The following is an 8,519-nucleotide window of genomic DNA, read 5'->3' as shown; positions in this document are numbered from 1 at the left end:
CACCTGACCCTGTAGATCCTGCCTGTCCTTGGGCACATGCAGTGGGATTTTTCGGTCCATCAGCCAGCTACACACGTTGCATCATAGACTGCCCTGCTTAGCTCCCAAGTAGTTCAACTATAGTTTTGGGGTTTTCTAGGATAGTTAACATCAAGTCCTATGATTTATTTCCCCTATAAATAGAGGATGAAGCCACTTAAAGAGGATTTTAGTTACACACTGGTTTTGAGCTTAAAAAGTTAGAGTGAGAAGGTCTCACCTCTCTTAGTCAATCCGTCTTGCCGTGGCATTTCTCCTTGACTAGCATAAGGGAGTGGCGTTCTGAGCATCCAGAGGAGAAAGTCCGCTGGGAGCAGTTCTTGGTGGCCGAGAGGAGCATTGGGTAGTGCACATAGAAGGCTTTCTATCCTCCCCTTAATTCTTTGCTTTCATATTTTATCGTTGGGTTGTAAGGAACGAATGAAACTTGTCTTGAACTTGTTTATTTCGAACTCCACCATGAACTAATCCTATTTGGTGGGAGTTCGCTTGGATGTCTAAGTTTTATTTTTAATGAATGGTTGTTTTGTTATGTTTTAATATGTTTTGTTTATGAAACTTAATGCTTTGACGTTTTAGGAGCTACGAGAGTAGCCTTTCCTTAGAAGGTGTTTAGGGTTCGAGAGAATACCTAGGCAAAATATCTTTAGTCTTCGAGAGAAGCTAGGGAGGAACTACATAAACAAAGGGGTTCTAGATAGTAACTAGGCTTAATTCATCTTAGAGATAAGAATAGGATTTCATTCGACTAAAAGGAGTAGAGCATAACCAATAGGTTAGATGTTAATGCTGCCACAAAAAGGTATTGCCGAGACATATCCTGTTATCTGAGTCAATAGGATCACTGCAGGGGTTTACGCTAATCGGATTTGCTAGGGCATCTTTAATCTGTCGAGTCCCTTCCTAGAGATAGCTGAGGGAACTTTAGTAGACTCTGTCGGGCAGGTTAAGCATAGAGGAAATACCATACAGAGAAATATACTTTGGTTTTCCTAGTGACTCCCATCGTTCATTCCCATTGCTGCTAGTTGTGTGAGAAAGCTAAAGTCCTACAAATTAAATCCAATATTTGTATTTTTATTTTGCCTTAACATTTCCATTTTACTTGCACGTATTATAATTTCATTTGCCACGACATATCAAATTACTACCACACCACCATCATTCCATTTCCATATCAGTCATTCCATTTTGCCACAACATTATCATTTATATATACCATCACTAAATTTACTTAGGTGACAAAGTAAAGTGCCTTGACAAATCTATTTGATTTCCCTAATTCCCTGTGGAGACGATACTCGACTTATCACTTTATTACTTGTTCGATTGTGTATACTTGCATATATCCGCACCCATATTTAGTACTCACAAAGAGCAGACAAGTTTTTGGCGCCGTTGCCAGGGAGCTGGCAACTGGAAGTTAAATTGATTTGTCTAGCATTCTTATTTTGCTTGTTCATATTTTCTTTTTAGTTAGTTTAATATTTTTTTACTTTCCTTAATTTTTCTTCATTTATTTTTTTAGGTATGACCCGAAGTAATCCTGAAGAGCCTTTAGAACCTATTGATCCTGAAATGGAGAGGCTTTTTAGACACAGAAGACGCTCTCAACGTGTAAACATGTACCAACTCAGAAATCAAGGCATTGGCCATGAGGAGGATCAGAATGCTGGGGCAAATTTAAATACTGGGAATACAGCCAAACCTTGCGCCATTCATGATCACTTAAATCCGATCTTAGAAGATTTAAATCCTAGAATTATGGCCCCAGATATTCAGGCAGTCCATTTCGAGCTTAAACCCGTCATTTTCAATATGTTGAACTCTATAGGACAGTTTGGGGGCATGCTAAATGAAGATGCCAGGCAGTATATTCGCAACTTCTTGGAGGTGTGTGATTCATTTCGCCAACAAGGGGTGCACGAAGATGTTCTGAAATTAAAGTTGTTTCCTTATTCCCTACGTGACCGAGCAAGGGCGTGGTTGAGTGGCGTTCCAGCGGGTTCAATAGAATCGTGGATAGATCTGTCCAAAAAAATTTTGCTGCGGTATAATCCTCCGAATATGAACACTCAATTGAGGAACGACATAGCTTCCTTCCGTCAAGCTGATGACGAGTCGATGTATGAATATTGGGATCGATACAAGGCATTACTTCGTAAGTGCTCAAATCATGGTTTTCAAGATTGGACCAGAGTGGTGATGTTCTATAATGGAGTAAATGCACCCACGAGGATGATGCTTGATGCCTCGGCAAATGGGACGCTTCTTGACAAATCACCAGTAGAGGCATTTGACATTCTGGATAAGATTGTCACTAATGATTATCAATTTCCATCCACACGGCTAGGAACTTGGCGCAAGTCACATGGAGCTTTCGATCTAGATTCTAAAGATAACGTGTCCGCTCAACTTGTTGTTATCACCAACATGTTGAAGAATTTGTAAAGACCAAGTGAGGTGAGAGAAGTGAAGGCATCTCATTCAACATGTTTATTATGCCACGACAATCATAACGAGAGTTATTGCCCAACCAATCAAGAATCCATCAACTTTGTAGGTAATTTTAATCGAGGCAACAACAACTCTTATTCCAACACATATAATCCTGGATGGCGTCAACATCCAAACTTTTCATGGGGAAATCAAGGATCCAACAATGCCCATCAACCAGCTCGGCAGCAGAATTACAATGACTCTCAGGGTTATCAATCGAATATGCCATGGCATAATTTTAACAAAGGAGGACCATCTTCATCAAACACAAGTTCTCTGGAAGCCACAATGCAAGAATTTATTGCAACAACAAAAACAATGCTGCAAGACCATGCGACCTCCATCAAAAATCAAGGAGTGCTGCTCCAAGTCATAGTTTGTCGCTGAGGGCGCTGGAAAGTCAAGTTGGTCAAATTACCACGGCATTACAAGAACGCAAACCAGACAATTACCGAGTGACACTGAAGTCACTAAACCTCATGGCAAAGAGAGCTACAGTATGCTAACTCTCCGAAGTGGTACACAAATTAACGCTGAAGACAAGTTTGGGGGAAGACCGAAGGATGAGTCACCCCCTGTGACAGAGCTAATAATGAAGTGCAAGAAGAAGCACCAGTGGAGGAGGAAATGGCTGAGGAGTCATCAAGTAAAGAAACTGATGGGGAAAATAAAGATGTCAAGGCAACTTCTGTTCGCACCCCGTCAGGACAGGAAGCCAGACCCCCACCTCTTTTTCCGTAAAGACTGAAGAAGCACAACGAAGATATTCAGTTTAAAAAGTTCGTTGACATTCTGAGTCAATTGCAAATCAATGTTCCTTTTCTAGAGGCTATGGAACAAATGCCCACTATGCCAAATTTTTAAAGGAAATCGTTACCAAGAAGAGAAAGGTTGAGCAATATGAAACAATTTCCATGGTAAAAGAATTTTCTCTTCCTTAAGTAAGCTGCCACCAAAGAGACATGATCCGGGTAGCTTCATCATCCCATGTTCAATAGGAGATAAATTTGTTGGGAATGCATTATGTGACCTTGGCTCAAGTGTGAACTTGATGCCTAAGTCAATATTCATCCAGCTTGGGATGGGAAATGCGAGACCCACCTCGGTCATCTTGCAATTGCTGATCGTTCGCACATTCTTCCAGAGGGGCGAATTGAAGATGTCATCGTACGGGTTGATAAGTTCGTCTTTCCTGTCGATTTTCTGACTTTGGACTGTGAGGTTGACGCCACAACACCCATAATCTTGGGGAGATCCTTCCTAGATACCGGTCGTATTCTGATCGACTGTGAGAGGGGAGAGCTAACGATGCGAGTGGCCGATCAACATGTCACCGTAAATGTTTCCCGATTACTTAAGTACATGGATGATTCTGAAGAATGCCAGAGCATTTTAGAAGTTGATACAGTAATTACAAAAGAAGCGGATAAATTTTTCCATGACAATTTCATTCAGCTGGTGATAATGAGGGACTGCAAGAAGACTTAAAGGCCGAAGAGCCTAACGACTTTTCATCCGAGGAATAGCAGGCTAGCTTTCTAAAGGCTAGCCCAGGTACGTATTTTGAACCTTTAAACTTTGAAGAGTTTGTTCCTCCCAAGCCCTCATTACATCATGCTCCTACCTTAGAACTTAATAATTTGCCACAACATCTTAAATATGCTTATCTGGGTAGTGATGAGACATTGCCTGTGATTATTTCCTCTGCCCTTACTCCTAACCAAGAAACTAGTTTGCTGAGTTTTTTGTCAAAACATAAGAAAGCGTTGGGGTGGACGATGGCATATCTGAAGGGAATAAGTCCAACAATCTGCATGCACAAAATCATGTTGGAAGAATGCCATGGCAAATCCATAGAACCACAGCGAAGATTGAACCCAATCATGAAGCAAGTTGTGATGAAGGAGATTCTCAAATGGCTTGACGCTGGAGTAATTTACCCCATTTTGGATAGTTCGTGGGTAAGTCCCGTTCAATGCGTGCCCAAGAAAGGGGGCATGACCATAGTGACGAGTGAAGACAATGAATTGATACCTACTCGCACGGTCACCGGGTGGCGAATTTGCATGGACTACCGTAAGCTTAACAAGGCCACCAAGAAGGATCACTTCCCTTTTCCGCTCATCGATCAAATGCTAGATCGACTTGCTGGCAAGGCATTTTATTATTTCTTGGACGGTTACTTGGGGTACAACTAGATTGCCATTGCACCAGAGGATCAAGAGAAGACCACTTTCACGTGCCCCTATGGCACTTATGCTTTCCGAAGGATGCCTTTTGGACTCTGTAATGCCCCGACAACTTTTCAGCGCTGCATGCAAGACATATTCTCTGACATGGTTGAGGATTATCTTGAAATTTTTATGGATGATTTTTCCGTTTCTGGTGACGACTTTAAAAAATGCCTCGACAATTTGGTAAAGGTGCTGAAGCGGTGCGAAGAGGCCGACTTGGTACTGAATTGGGAAAAATGCCACTTCATGGTAACAGAAGGCATTGTTCTGGGTCACAAAATCTCTGCAAAGGGCATTGAGGTTGATAAGGCCAAGATCGAGGTAATCGAGAAACTTCCTCCACCAAACTCTGTAAAGGGCATTCGAAGTTTCCTTGGACACGTTGGATTTTATCGAAGATTCATCAAGGATTTCTCCTTAATATCCAAGCCCTTGTGTACCCTGCTGCAACAGAACCAACCATTTATGTTCGATCATAAATACCATGGTGCATTCAAAGAGCTGAAGCAAAGACTTATCTCTGCTCTGATCGTAGTTCCCCCAGAGTGGACTGCACCGTTCGAATTAATTTGTGACGCAAGTGATTTTGCCATGGGAGCTGTGCTCGGACAACGTAGAGGTAAAAATTTTCATGTGATTTATTACGCTATCCGTACCTTAAATGATGCATAATTGAATTACACTACTACTGAGAAAGAATTACTTGTCGTGGTATTTGCATTTGACAAGTTTAGGCCATACTTGATAGGCACAAAGGTTATAGTTCACATCGATCATTCAGCTATAAAATATTTAGTGAACAAAAAAGATGCCAAGCCTAGATTGATTAGATGGATATTACTATTGCAAGAATTCGACTTAGAGGTAGTTGATAGAAAGGGTACTGAAAATCAGGTTACAGACCACCTATCTAGGCTAGAGAACATTTCAGAATGCCATGACAATTTTGATATTTAAGAATAATTCACCGACGAAAAAATTTTATACGCCACGACAATTTCGTGGTACGCTGACCTTGTTAATTTTCTTGTTAGTGGTGTTTTTCCTTATGAACTAAACAGCCAGGGCAAGAAGAAGTTTCTGCATGATGCAAAGTTCTATTTTTGGGATGAGCCGTACTTATTCAAGCAATGTGCCGATCAAATGATAAGACGGTGTGTCCCCGAAGAGGAGCAACGCAATATCTTATACCATTGTCACACAACAACCTGTGGAGGGCATTTTGGAGGCTCGAAGATTGCGACAAAGGTCCTCTAATCGGGCTTCTATTGGCTATCGTTATTTAAAGATGCCCATGAATTTTGCAAGGCATGCGACCAATGTCAGCGCACTGGAAACCTTTCCAGACAACATGAAATGCCACTACAAAATATTCTGGAGATAGAACTTTTCGATGTTTGGGGCATTGATTTTATGAGACCATTCCCATCTTCTTTTGGGGATTTATACATTTTCCTTGTGGTGGATTATGTCTCGAAGTGGGTTGAAGCAATTGCAACGCCGAGGAACGACTCGAAACGGTGCTAAAGTTCCTTCACAAGAACATATTCACTCGATTTGGAGTACCGAGAGCCATCATCAGTGATGAAGGCACCCACTTTGATAACAGATTAATTACCAAGGCATTGTAGAAATATGGAGTACGACATAAGATTGCCACGGCATACCACCCGCAGACAAATGGGCAAGCTGAGGTGTCCAATCGTGAAGTCAAAAAATCCTTGAGAATGTGGTGAACTCTCGAAGGAAAGATTGGTCCCCCAAGCTCGATGAGGCATTATGAGCCTATAGGACGTCATTCAAAACACCTCTGGGAATGTCGCCTTTTAAGATGGTATATGGAAAAGCCTGCCACCTCCCGGTTGAGTTGGAACACAAGGCATATTGGGCAATCAAGAAGCTAAACTTTGACGCACAACTTGCTGGGGAGAAACGATTGCTCGACTTGAATGAAATGGAGGAGTTTCGAGCGTAAGCATATCAAAATGCCAAGCTCTACAAGGAAAAGACTAAGAAGTGGCATGACAAAAATATTTTGCCACGGTATTTTCATAAGGGCCAGAAAGTGCTGCTCTTCAACTCAAGGCTCAAACTCTTCCCTGGTAAACTAAAATCACACTGGTTGGGACCGTTTGAAGTTCACCATGTCTACCCATATGGCGCTGTTGATATCAAGAACCTGGACGATGGATCCATTTTTAAAGTCAATGGCCAGCGCCTGAAGGCTTACCAAGGAATCCCACCTGCGCGTGACAAGTCGGCATTCCTCTTGCATGATGTCGACATAGGTCTGCCATCTTAAAGATGCCATGATATTTTAAATTTACTACCGTGCATAAATAATTTTTATTCTACCATTATTTTAGTCTTTCTCATTTTTAATTAATTATGTTTATTTTATTTTTTTTCAAGATACTTCCCACATGACCATCACGTGAAGAGTATGGAGAAATCTTGTGAAAGTTGGGCGGCAAAAGTGATTCATAAAAGGAGGGAACTTTTTCACTTTTACCTAGGATTAAAACTTTTTAACTTTTAATTTTTGTCTTCTTCCCGCCTAGACCCCAATATTTCTCCTTTTATCCCCCACGTAATCTCATTTCTTGTTTTATCTTTATTTCCTTTTCATTTTTCCTTGACTTGTTATATCTTATCTTCCTCTTCTCTCTTTGACCAAAACCGCCATAACCGTCTAAAACCCCAAGTTTTTTTTCTTTTTTTTCTCCCTTCTCTTATTAACGATGTTCCATTCCCGTCCCCCTGCGCCACCTTCGCCACCACGGTTTGTGGATAATTCCGCACGTGAACGGTTCCAAACAATCAAGAACTGGTGAGTCTTTTTCAAGTTGAGGTTTGTCTTTTTAGAGAAGGAGGAGGATGCCTTCGAGAGTGAGGTTCTTGACATGGTCACCAAGCATCCCGCAAACGCTACTTTAGTGAAGGAGTTTTATTCCAACATATCCTAGCCAAACTAGCATACCGTGACGGTTCGCGACATCTCTATTCGTTTTACTTCTTCCGCCATTAACAGTTACTTTAAACTACAGGATATTACAGATCATCATACATATTTTACGCAAGAAGCTGACAACGAAACTTACCAAGGCATCTTGGAAGACCTTTGTCTTCCGAATATGCAATGGAATGGGCAGCAAATAAGTCACAAGACCGTGGACCGGGAGAGGTTTCTCCCACAGGTGAAGTTGTGGAATCATTTCATGAAGCACAAACTTTTACCCACGTCCCACAACACTACCGTGTCATGCCAGCGAATGCTCTTGCTGCATTCAATCATTTTCAGGCTAACCATCGATGTGGGGAAAATTATAGTGGAACAAGCTCATCTGTGTCTGAAGTGACCTGCCAGTGCCCTGGTATTTCCAAACCTCATCACCACCTTAAGCCGGAAGAAGAAGGTTCCTAAAGAAATGTTTGCTGAGATTCTATCGGGCATTGCTGGAATTACCAGAGCAAAAGTTCCTTTGTTGTTAGGACTGAAGGAAGTAAAAGGGAAGGAAAAAGAGACTTCCACATCTCGCGTTTCATCATTGCAACATGCCAAGGAAAATTCAGATGCCTTGGAGCAGGTAGTCCAGCGCACTCACGAGCATGTCAGGCAGCTGTCTGACAAACTGATGACATATTTTGCCTATTCCAAACGCCGAGATGAATTTATCACCAGTGCCTTGATGGAATTCCTCCCACACACTAACTTCACCATTCATGTCTTCCCTGACATACTCGTGC

Source organism: Hibiscus syriacus, unplaced genomic scaffold, assembly GCF_006381635.1.
Source record: "Hibiscus syriacus cultivar Baekdansim isolate YM2019G1 unplaced genomic scaffold, ASM638163v2 tig00110744_pilon, whole genome shotgun sequence".
NCBI lineage: Eukaryota > Viridiplantae > Streptophyta > Magnoliopsida > Malvales > Malvaceae > Hibiscus > Hibiscus syriacus.
This window is presented reverse-complemented; position numbering follows the sequence as displayed.